General features: G+C 37.8%; 1 pseudogene; it reads left to right on the forward strand.

The window, feature by feature from the left end:
- Nucleotides 1-10,729: 10,729 nt before the first annotated feature.
- Nucleotides 10,730-12,734, forward strand: LOC114496736 (annotated as a pseudogene).
- The last annotated feature ends 570 nt before the right edge of the window (nt 12,735-13,304 follow it).

Raw genomic sequence — 13,304 nt, forward strand, 5'->3', positions numbered from 1 at the left:
GCTTCCCAGGACCAAAATGATTACAACTAAATTATAGAAAAATAATTCTGAATAATCAACTGAAGATTAACTGAAGAGAAGCTTTATAACCAAGGACTTACAGAAGAAGCCATATCACCACATTAAGACTAATAGGAAATGTGAAGCCATGAGAGGGCTGGCTGGGCACCCACAGTGGGCAGCTGAAGTTCCAGAGGAATATTCCAGTGGCCAGAATGGCCATTGAAATATTCCATTTCAGTTCCACCTGAAATGTGCAGTGTCTAAACTCCAAGCTGGGCTTCCCGCCCTAGAGCACCAGAATCAGGAAGGAAATCCAAATAACATCTGGCTGTGAAAGGCAGCAAGGTTTCTGTCCACCAGGAGGACATGACTAGAGATGCTCACAACCTCTCAAGGGCCAATGCACAAAATTTCATTTGCATCCACTTATTCTGGGATGTGGCAGAGGGAGAGCAGAGTGAACTAGAGATGTGTGAGGAGAATCTGGGATTACTGGCTTTAGGGAGAAACCTGAAAGATCAGCCACCAGGATTCCTATGCTGAATCATTCCCCATACTGCAGAAGCCATTTTTCTCAGGCAAAGCACTCCCTTCCATGTGGCATCAGCATAGGGTAAAGCAATAGTCCCATCCACAGGAATCCCTCTTGCCCCACCTTGTGGAGCTTAAGCTGGGCTGCTGAGGATAACAGCTGGAGGCTCTCTCATTGATAAAGCCTAACAGAAAGCTTACAAGCAAAGTTGGATACCTGGAAATTTTGAGACTTTAGCTACCCCCCAACCCCCTGGGCTCAGTGCTGGTAAAAGCCAGCCTTGGTGCACAATATGGTTCTTTCTGCACAAAAACAGGTCCAGCAGAGGGAGCCAAAGCTGTAGATTGCTGATAACTCCAAACAGGTTACCCAGGGCCAGTCACAGGCAGCATCAGACACAGGTCTGCACCAGAGCCCTTGTAGATCTACCTAATATATAGAAACACATATGAAGAGGCAGCCAAAATGGGAAGACAAAGGAAAGGACCCCAAATGAAAGAATAAAAGAATTATCTAGAAGAAGAGCTAAATGAAATGGAGGCAAGCAATTTATCAGGTATAGAGTTCAAGTAATGATTATAAAATTGATCAACAGCATGAAAAAAAACACATATAAACCATAAAAAGGACCAGTCAAATAAAGATTGTAATATCTGAAATAAATAATATAATGGAAGAATAAACAGTAGGTTAGATGAAGCTGAGTATCAAATCAACAATTTGGAAGACAAGTTAAAAAAAAACCTAATCAGAGCAGCAAAGAGAAAAAAGAATTTTTAAAAATAAGGATAATTTAAGGGTCCTTTGGGATAACATGAAACATAACAACATGCATATCAATGGGATATCAGGAGAAGAGAGTGAGCAATGGTTTGAGAACCTATTTGAAGTGATAATGACTTCAAATTTCCCTAACCTGATGAAGAAAAAGACACAAATCCAGGAAGTACAGAGAGTCCCAAACAAGATAGACCCAAAGAGGCCCACACCAAAAAAAAAATCATAATTAAAAAAGTAAAGCTAAAAGACAAGGAGAGAATATTAAAAGCTGCAAGAGAAAAGCAGTTAGCTACCTACAAGAGAACTTCAATAATATTTCCATCTGATTTCTCAACAGAAACATTTCAGGCCAGAGGGATTGGCATGAAATATTTGAGGTGATGAAAAGCAGGGCCTACAACCAAGGCTACCTTACCCAGCAAGGTTATCATTTAAAATTGAAAGAAAAATAAAGAGCTCCTCATACAAGAAAAAGCTAAAGGAGTTTGTTACCACCAAACCAATATTGCAACAAATATTAAAGGGCTTGCTTTAAGAAGAGTAAGGAGAAGGAGGAGGAGGGGAAGAATGAGGGGGAGAAGAAAAAGGAGGTAGAGGAGGAGAAGAAGAAAAAAAGGAGGAGGAGGAGGAAGAAGGGACAACAGAGGAAAATGCTTAAAAATAAAATGGCATAAATACATATCTATCAGTAATCACTTTAAGTGCAAGTGACTTAAATGCTCCAATCGAAAGACACAGGGTAGCTGAATTGATCAGAAAACAAGACCCATATATATTCTGTCTTCAAGAATCACACCTTAGAATTAAAGACACATGCAGACTTGAAGTAAAGGGATGGAAACAGATATTTCATGTAAATGAAAAGGTATAAAAAGTTGGGGTACAATACTTACATCCAACAAAATAGAGCTTTAAAAGCTATACTAAGAGACCAAAGGGACACTACATAATGATAAAGGGAACAATCTTACAAGACAATATAACCCTAATAAATATTTTTGCACCCAACATAGGAGCACCTAAATATAAGGCAAATCTTGATGGACATGAAGAGAGAGATGGACAGAAATACAGTCATAGTAGATGATTTTAACACCCCATTGATTTCAATGGATGGACTTAACAAGACAGAATCAACAAGAAGACAGTGGCCTTACATGACATACTAGACAAAATGTATTTGACTGATATCTTTGGATCATTTTACTATAAAGCAGCTGAATGTACCTTCTTTTCCAGTACACATGGAACATTTTCTAGGATCAACCAAATGTTAGGACACAAAACAGGCCTTAATAAATTTAAGAAGATTGAAATCATATCAAGCATCCTCTCTGATCATAATTTTATGAAGCTAGAAATAAATCACAAAAACAAAAGTGAAAAATACACAGACATGGAAGCTACATAACATGCTATTAAACAGTGAATGGGTTAACAGTGAGATTAAGAAAGATATCACAAGATATCTTGAAAAAAATAAACATAAGAACACAATAACCCAAAATCTGTGGGATACAGTGAAATTAGTACTGAGAGGGAAATCCATAGCATTACAGGCCTATCTGAAGATACAAGAAAAAGTTCAAATAAATGACCTAACTTTACACTTGAGGGAACTTGAAAAAGAACAACAAACAGAACCTAAAGTGAGTAGAAGGAAATCAATAATAAAGATTGGAACAGAAATAAATGAAAGAGAGTCTATATAGACTCTCTCTCTATATATATATGTATGATCTATATATATATATGATATATATATGATCAATTAATTCAAGACCTGGTTCTATGAAAAGATAAAGAAGATTGAAACACCTTTAATGAGACTCATCAAGAAAAAAAGTGATACAACCCAAATAAATAAAATCAGAAATAAAACAAGAGAAATAACAACTGACACCAAAGAAATACAAAGGATTGTAAGACAATATTACAAACAACTATATGCCAACAAATTAGACAACTTGGACCAAATGGATAAACTCCTAGAAACATACAATCCCCTAAAAGTAAATCAGGAAGATCAGAGAATCTAGATAGGTTACACCTAGTGAAATTGAAGCTGTAATAAAAAAAAAAAACTCCCATGAAAAAAAGCCCTGCACCAGATGGCTTCACAGGTGAATTTTACTAAACATTCTGAGAAGAACTAACACCTCTACTCAAACTAATTCATAATTTTCAAGAGGAGGGAAGGCACCCAAGCTCATTTTATGAGGCCATCATTATCCTAATTCTAAAACCAGATAAACATAGTACAGAAAAAGAAAATTATAGGCCAATACTCCTAATGAACTTATATGAAAAATTCTCAACAAAATATTAGCAAACTGAATACAGCAATACATCAAAAAGATCACACACCATGATCAAGTGGGATTATATCCTGGAATACAAAGTTGGTACAAAATTTATAAATCAATAAATGTAATATACTACATAAACAAAATGAAGGAGAAAAACCACGTGATCATAACACAGATGCAGAAAAATCATTTGATAAAACCCAGCACCCATTTATGATAAAAACTCTCAGCAAAGTGGAAATGGAAGAAACATATCTAAACATAATAAAGGGCACAATCCACTACTAACATCATTTTCAATGGGAAAAAACCATAAGGATTCCCTTCAAGACTGGGAACAAGACAGGGATGTCCACTTTCACCTCTTATTCAACATAGTACTGGAAGTCCAACCACAGCAATTGGAGAAGAAGAAGAAATAAAAGGCATCCAGATTGGAAAGGATGGAGTAAAACTGTCATTATTTGTAGATGACATGGTATTGTGCATAGAGATCCCTAAAGATTCCACCAAGAAACTACTAGCACTGATAAATGAATTAATCAAAAGAGCAGGATACAAATTAATATCCAGAAATCAGTGCCAATAATGAATTATCAGAGAGGCAAATTAAGATAACAATCCCATTTGCAACTACTTCAAAAAGAATAAAATACCTAGGTATAAATTTAACCAAGGATGTAAAAGGCCTGCACTCAGACAATTATAAGAAGAAAGAAACTACAGAAGATACAAGTAAGTGAAAGCATATACCATGTTCATGGACAGGAAGAATTAACATCATTAAGCTGTTCATATTGCCCAAAGCAATTGACAGATTCAATGCAATTCCTATCAAGATATCAATAACATATTTCATAGAATTAGAACAAATACTTCAACAATTTATATGGAACCACAAAAGATCCAGAGTAGCAACTTTGAATTTGAGAAAGAAAAACAAAGGTGGAGAAATCATGCTACCTAATATCAAATTATACTATAAGGCGATAGTAATCAAAATATCATGGTACTGGCATTAAAAAGATACAATGATCAATGGAACAGAACAAAAAGCTCAGAAATGAACCTATGCCTTTGTAGTCAATTAATATTTGGCAGAGGAAGCAAGCATATACAATGAATTAATGACAGTTTATTCAATAAATGGTGTTGGGAAAATTGGACAGATTATGTGCAGAAAAATAAAACTAGACCACCTTTTTACGCCACACACAAGAATAAATTCAAAATGAATTAAAAATTTAAATGTTAGACCTCAAACCATAAAAATCCTAGAATAAAATATAGGCCATAAAATCTTAGACATTGTTCATAGCAATATTTTTTTCTGCTATAACTCTTCAGGCATGGGAAACAAAATAAAAAATAAACATGGCACTACACCAAACTAGAAGTTTTTGCACAGCAAAGAAAACAATCAACAAAATAAAAAAACAACCCAATGAGTGGGAGAACATATTCACTGATACATCTGATAAGGGGTTAATAGTCAAAATATATAAAGAACTTATAGCCCTGGCTGGTGTGGTTTAGTGGACTGAGTGCCAGCCTGTGAAACAAAGGGTCACCAGTTTGATTCCCAGTTGGGGCACATGCCTAGGTTGTAGGCCAGGTCCCCAGCAGGGGGCTCACAAGAGGCAACCACTCCTTGATGTATCTCTCCTCTTCCTCCCTCCCCCTCTCTCTAAAAATAAATAAATAAAATCTTAAAAAGAAAGAACTTATAAAACTCAACATCAAAAAAACAAACAATCCAATTAAAAAATGGGCACAGGACCTGAATAAGACACTTCTCCAAAGAAAACATAACAGATGCCAATAGACATATGAAAAAATATTCCACATCACTAATAATCAGAGAAATGCAAATTAAACCACAATGAGATGTCATCTCACACCTGTCCAAATGGCTATCATCAATAAATCAACAAACAAGTGCTGATGAGGATGCAAAGGAAGGGGAACCCTCTTGCGCTGTTGGTTGGATTGCAGAGTAGTGCAACTACTGTGGAAATCAATATGGAGTTACCTAAAAAAAAGGAACGATCTTATGATCCAGTGATTTCACTTCTGGGAATTTATTCAAAGAAACCCCAAACACTAATTTGAAAGTATATAAGCAGCATTATTCATAATCACCAAGATATGGAATCACCCCATGAGCCCATCAGCAGATGAGTGGATAAAACAACTATGGGACATTTACACAATGGAATACTACTTAGCTGTAAAAAAGAAGAAAATCTGACCTTTTGTGACACTACCTGGAGAACACTGTGCTAAATGAAATAAGCTAGCCAGAGAAAGAGAAATCAAATACTATATGATTTCACTCATATATGGAATCTAATGAACAAACTGAACTAATAAGCTAAATAGAGAAAGACTCATAGAGAGAAGGCTGGCAGCTCTATGGAGGGTTGAGGGATGGAGTGAAAAAGAAAAAGAACTCATGTACCCAGACAGCAATATGGTGATGGCGGGGGTGGGGGTGGGGAACAGGGTATAAGGGGGATAAATGGTAATGGAAAAATACAATTAAAAATACACTATTTAAAAAATAAATGAAAAAGATCACAGATGAAAAAACACACTATTATAAAAATAAATGAAAAATAAAAAGTAAGATTAAAAGAATCAGAGACAAAGACACAGCTATAGAAAAAAAACTGCTAGGGTACTTGCAAAGCTAATCTGGAGAAGAGGGCATTGAGTGAGCTTTCTCTGTCTTTGGAAAAGCAAGAATTGTCTCCACAATCAAGAGTATTTAGTTTAGATATCATGAAGATAACCAAAAAAGAAATGACAATTTTATTATCCTTTTTTTACATATATGTGGCTTCATTTATACGAAGTTCTGAAAAAATCATCTTGATCAATGATGCTAAAAATCAAGGTAGTACTTACCTCGAGGGGTGGGGCATTGAATGGAACAGGGAGAAACACTGTTCTGTTTATTGATTTGTGTGGTGGTCACTAGGGAGTGAACATCAAGCATACACCTTAATTATCAAACTGGTAAAAAGTAAACTTTAGCCACATGATTCAGTCAGCTGTGGTAGGTGGGCAGGAGCAGAGCTTCAGATGTGAGTAGGTTCTGGGGCACTGGGGTACTTTTCAAGATCCCTTTCAAAAAAATTCTCTGGGCCCTTGACAATCCTTCCTGTCCTCAAGCAAGCCCCTGGTCCTTTTAAGATGTAGTTTTCTTTCTCATCTGTGGATGGGACCAAGGGATCTCTGAGGCCTCTTTCTGCAATTCTGCCTCTTTTGAAAAAAAAAAAAAAAGTGGCATAGGAGAGAAAGAGAGGAGAGAGGGGGCAGCGGGTGAGAAAAAAAAAAAAAAAAAGAAAATAGCCTGAATGGATCTTGCTGCATGTAAATTTCCAAGAATTTGTAACTGTATTTTTTAGCTCTAAAAGTCATTCAATTTGATGCACAACTATTAACTTCAAAGTCATGGGAAGGTAAATTGGGGTTATGGTATGTGAAAATTACTCTCCATTAGAATCAGAGAGAGAGGGAGTAGCCTATGCTCTCAGCTAACCTATGTTAATTTTAGTCCAAGTATAATATTGACAAAATCAGTATGTATGCCTGGCAGTTATGCATTAAAGGTAGCACCTGAGTGGCATTTGCAATAAATGATTAGCTGAATAGCTTGCTCCCTGCTGAGACAATAGAGTTTGTTTTGCTTTATTAGTCTGCGATATTTAGAAAATGTGACTACTAAAGGAGACCCAGGATGCACTCATAATTAGAACAAAGAATCAGTGTGCAGAGTTTGGGGGGATGTTTGCTTTTCTTTCCGAAGAATAGGTTAGGTGAGAAAGTCATAAACTTTTACTGAAGCTCGGCTAATTCTAGACACTGCCTTAGGCATTTAACATGATCATAAAAATGTGTCTCAGATCTCTGTGTGTGAGGAGCATGATTAATCTAGGCCTCAACTGCTGTGCTCTGAAATCTATCACTCTTTCTCATGGAGACCTTGCTCTTTGTGGGCTGCTCCTAACCAATAATTGAGCATGGCTGGATACTGAGGTGGGTCCATTCCTAGGAGATGGTGGCCTCCTCCTGTGGGTGACTTTGACTCAAGGACTTCCTTAGAATTGTGGGGAAGTCTGAGACTCTTCCACACAACCTTCCTTCCTTCCCTCTCCCCTTCACAAGGGTCAGAACTGTACCACATTTGGAATGCTCTCCCAACTTTCCTTCACTGTCTGCATCTCAGATGGCCCAGGTATATACAGTTGTATAACTTACAGTAAATTGCATACACATTGATTTATTTTACTCCTTACAAAGATCTCATGAAATAGTTTGTTAGTCAGGATTCATTTTAGATCATACAAAACTGATTATATTAATAAGAAAACATGTTCAAGTAGTGGATATGGGTGGGAAAAGGTGTTTTGTGGGTTTTTTTGTCTGAAAAGTCCAGGGGAAGATCTTCAGACATGGCTGTATCTAAGGATTTAATCAATATCATCAAGAATTAGTTTCTATCTTTTGCCTGTAAAATTCTCTCTTTTGGCACCATCTGATAAGAGCTTATGTTTTTGTAATAACTGAAGGTTTACATTATCCTAGTAGCAGCTTAAAATAGTGGAGAACTTCTGTTTTCTAACAACTCCAGTGGAAATCCTAGACATGAACTTCATGGACCTGAGTCAGATCACATATCCATAGCTGAAGTAATCCTTATGGCCTACAGGATGGGATTCACTGAGTGGCTTAGTGTTACAACACCATTCCATCCTAAAGCAAGGGGTGAAATCAGTTCCATCCTACCAGATAAACAGGATGGGGAAGAGTAGTTTCCATGGCGAAAAATTAGGATGCTCTTTTCAAAAGAATGGGATCAGTTTTTGGCATCATTGTTGATCACAAAAATGCATTCCAGATTGAAAAACGGAAATCCAGAAATGTTAAACCATTTGGATGAGAAGTGGTTCTTAAACCATAGATGCATCAGAATTACTTGGAAGGGTTTGAACTCAAAGTTTCTGATTTAGTAGGTGTCTAGAGTGAGTCACAAGAAGTTGCCTTTCTAACAAATTCCCCAATTATGTTGATGCTGGTCTACAGACCAAACTTTAAAAACCACAGTTCTGAATAAGTAAAAAGTGTTAACTCTTTTGGGTACTTACTAAATTCCAGACACTGTTATAAAGTTGACAGATATTATTTCATTTAATGCTAGGAAGTATGTAGTTACTATTATTTTCTCCATTTTAATGTTTTAGAAAGATAAGTTTCAAAACTACTAAGTAAGGACCCATATTAGAAAGTATACATTTTTAGTTTTCTGAGGAAATTCCCTACTGTTTTCCACAGTGGCTGCACCAGTCTGCATTCCTATCAAAAATGTACTAGGGTTCCCTTTTCTCCACAATCTCTCTAGCACTTGTTGTTTGTTGATTGGTTTATCATGGCCATTCTGACTGGTGTGAAGTGGTATTTCATTCTGGTTTTAATTTGCATCTTTCTGATGGCTAGTGATGCTGAGTATCCCTTCATATGCCGATGAGCCCTCTCTATGTCCTCCTTGGAGAAGTGTCTGTTCAGGTCCTTTGCCCATTTTTAAATTGGATTGTTTGCCTTCCTGGAGTGGAGTCATATGAGTTCTTGATATATTTTGAAGTTCAAACCCTTGTCCAAGGTATCATTGGAACCTAATCAACAAAACAAACAAGCATGCAAAATATAACCAGAAACATTGAAATAAAGAACAAACAAACAGTAACCAGAGGGGAGGAGAAAGAGAGATAACAGGGGAAAGAAGGGAAAGAGTCATCAAGGAACATGTATAAAGGACACATAGACAAAGCCAAAGCAGGTAAGGATTGAGGGTGGGAGGTAGGGGTGGGTGGGGTGGGAGAAAGTGGTGGTGGGGAAATGGAGACAACTGTAGATGAACAACAATAATAAATGTATCCAAGTTGAACTGATACTCAAATGGATCCTAAAGTAAATTTTTCTAAGACCAGCAGCCAAGAGGCTAACATCTGCTTATGGAAAATAGAAACCAACTAGTTTCCCACTATTGGATTATCTACAGCCTATGTGATTAGAAGTTTAAAAATCAGTTAACTGCCTTAGCTGGTGAAGTTCAGTGGACTGAATGGTGGCCTGCAAAACAAAGAGTCACCAGTTCAATTCCCAGTCAGGGCACATGCCTGGGTTGCGGGCCATGTCCCCAGCTGGAGGCACATGAGAGGCAACCAGACATTGATATTTCTCTCCTTCTCTTTTTCACTCCCTTCTCCTCTCTCTGAAAATAAATAAATAAAATATTTAACAAACTAGTTAACCACCATTTCCCCAAGATCACCTGTTAATTATATCCTAAGCACATACAGGCACATAATATAGTTATTAAAATGGTAATGGTTTCACACCAATTTATAACCCACCAGAACTGACATCATAGAAATGGATAGAAAAAGGGCATGCTTCTTTCAGATACTTCCTTTTTGGCTCCTGGTGCAGTTTGAAATTTTAATATTTTATCAACTATATAGCATTCATAAACTACCATCCCTTTGTATCTAGTTTTTAATGTAAGAAACAGCATATTCCTCATAATGATCTAAGCCTATCTTATGAAATAATGCTTGAGGATGATAAACTCTAAATTATGAGTGATTATTTTTAAATTCATGGCAACTTTTGTAAGGATTTTTACTACCTGCTTAATTGATCCAGAAAACCATAGTCATTATTACCCATAATATAAGCAGTTCATCTAGAGGAAGGAATTCCTAGCTTCCTCAAAGTTTTCTTGATTTTAAAGAATTTATCATGTCAGATCCTGGCACATCCTGCTGCTGAGCACAACCTTATCTTTACAGAAAATGAATCATAAAAAATTATTAATTCTAGCCTCTAAATAGCCTGTTGTTGAAGAAGGGGAACCACAAAGGTCAGATATGAAGAGGAAAAAGTGCACGGAAACTAGGACTTTAAACTCTGAATATTATGAACTATAATTTCATGAAGTGTATTTATTCAGTAAAGAATTGTAATGAATTTATTATGCACAAGACCCTGTGCTAATCATTGCAGAGGATGCAAAAAAATTAAGCTCGTTGCGCAGTAGTTCCAGCTAGTTCTCTTCCATCTTGGGAGCCATTGGCCCTCCCTTGTGCTGAGCAGCCAGGAAACCCCTGCTGGGGAGCTCTAGGAGCTTGAAACTGTCGTCACCCCTCCGACTCTCATCAGAGTCGGATAAAATGGTTGAAGCTGACCACCCAGGAAAGCTTTTCATTGGTGGCCTCAATACAGAAACAAATGAGAAAGCCCTTTAAGCAGTATTTGGCAAATATGGACGAATAGTTTTGGAAGTACCTTTGATGAAAGATCGTGAGGCCAACAAATCAAGAGGATTTGTTTTTGTCACCTTTGTAAGTCCAGCAGATGCTAAGGATGCAGCCAGAGACATGAATGGAAAGTCCTCAGATAGAAAAGCCTTCAAGGTAGAACAAGCTACTAAACCATCATTTGAAAGTGGTAGGCATGGACCACCTCCACCTCCAAGAAGCAGAGGCCCTCCAAGAGGCCTTAGAGGTGGAAGAGGAGACAGTGGAGGAACCAGGGGACCTCCCTCATGTGGAGGACACATGGATGATGGTGGCTATTCCATGAATTTCAACATGAGTTCTTCCAGGGGACCACTTCTAGTAAAAAGAAGACCACCCCCAAGAAGTAGGGGTCCTCCTCCTAAGAGATCTACTCCTTCAGGACCAGTTCCCAGAGGCAGTGGAATAGGAGGAAGAGCTCCTGTATCACGTGGAAGAGATAGTTATGGAGGCTCGCCTCGAAGGGAACCCCTGCCTTCTCATAGAGATGTTTATTTGTCCCCAAGAGATGATGGATATTCTACTAAAGACAGCTATTCAAGCAGAGATTACCCAAGTTCTCGTGATACAAGAGATTATGCACCACCACCAAGAGATTATATTTATCATGATTATGGTCATTCCAGTACACATGATGACTATCCATCAAGAAGGTATAGTGATAGAGATGGCTATAGTCGTGATCGTGACTATTCAGATCATCCAAGTGGTGGCTCCTACAGGGATTCATATGACAGTTATGGTAACTCACATAGTGCTCCACCTACATGAGGGCCCCCACCATCTTATGGTGGAAGCAGTCACTATGATGATTACAGCAGTTCACATGATGGATATGGTGGAAGTTAAGACAGTTACTCAAGCAGCCAAAGTGATCTCTTCTCAAGTGGTCGTGATCGGGCTGGAGACAAGAAAGAGGGCTTCCCCCTTCTATGAAAAGGGGGTACCCTCCTCCACGTGATTCCTACAGCAGTTCAAGCCTGGAGCACCAAGGGGTGGTGGCCATGGAGGAAGCTGATCTGATAGAGGGGGAGGCAGAAGCAGATATTAAAAACAAAACTTTGGACCAAAATCCCTGTTCAAAGAAACAAACAAAAAGTGGAACCTATTCTGTCATAACTACCCAAGGACTACTAAAAGACAAAATTGTGTTACCTTTTTTAAATTTCCTGTTAAGTTCCCCTTCCATAATTTTTATGTTCTTGTGAGGAGAAAAGTAAAACATGTTTAATCTTAAGGTATTGCTTTCTTATAAGCAAATGTTAAATGTGTTAAGGCTTGACTTGTGTACTAGTGTTGTAATTTTCCAAGTAAAAGTGTCCCTAAAGGGCCACTTTCTAATTTTTTCCCAGTAAATGAGGCAAGCAATTCTAAGATTTTCTATAAACATCTAGCCATCTAAAATGGAAAGATGAATCCCTCAGCCTATACAAACGAGCTAGCTATTAGAGGGTGGTCAGAATATGCTACTCTTAAGATATCATACTGTCATCAAACTAAAATATCAGACAGTTTGTTCTCAGTATGAAAAACCTGAGATCAGATGCTTATGTAAAGAAAGTGCTATTCACCCAGTAAACCCCAAACAAATGGATAGTGCTGGCCATATTTTGCCTTTTTGACATTTCCTTGACATTTCCTTGGGAATCTACAAGAACCTCACCTCCCCTTTCCCCCTCCCCCAATAAGACTATTTAAGTGTGTGTTAAGCAACTACAGAATACTAAATAAAAAGTTTGGCCAAAAAAAAAAAAAAAAAAGAAAGAAAATTAAAACATAAACACCTTCTTTAAATAAACAATAGTCTGCTAAGGGAACTGACTTAATATTATAGTTTTGAATACTTTAACTAGTTGGATTTCATTCTAGATACCTGGTTAGGATAAAGGCTACAGAACTCTAACAAGGATATTCAAAAATGTAAGACCTCAAACAAGATGTTCAGGGTGAGTAGATGGCCTCTGTTCCATGAATCATCAAGGGACCCAGGGGTCAAGAGTCATATCTGCCATCTTCCAGCATCTAGAACCTAGGACATGGTATCTGCATAGACAAAGAACAGAGGTGCCACTGTGTCCTGGTTCCACATGGAAGAATGAAGAGAACATGGAGACAATAGGCATGATGCCTTAAGGCACAGGTGGTGAACACAAGGCCCACAGGCCGAATCTGGCCCTCCACCTTGTTTTATCCGGGCCAGCACCTTGTTTCTACCTGGCAACAGTGCTGAGCTCCTGCTTAACTGCTAAAGTGTAGTTACATTTATACATTTGTTCCCTTTGAAGGCAACAGCGAGGCTGATGTGGCCTCTGGTGA

Source organism: Phyllostomus discolor, chromosome 3 (genome assembly GCF_004126475.2).
Source record: "Phyllostomus discolor isolate MPI-MPIP mPhyDis1 chromosome 3, mPhyDis1.pri.v3, whole genome shotgun sequence".
Classification (NCBI taxonomy): Eukaryota; Metazoa; Chordata; class Mammalia; order Chiroptera; family Phyllostomidae; genus Phyllostomus; species Phyllostomus discolor.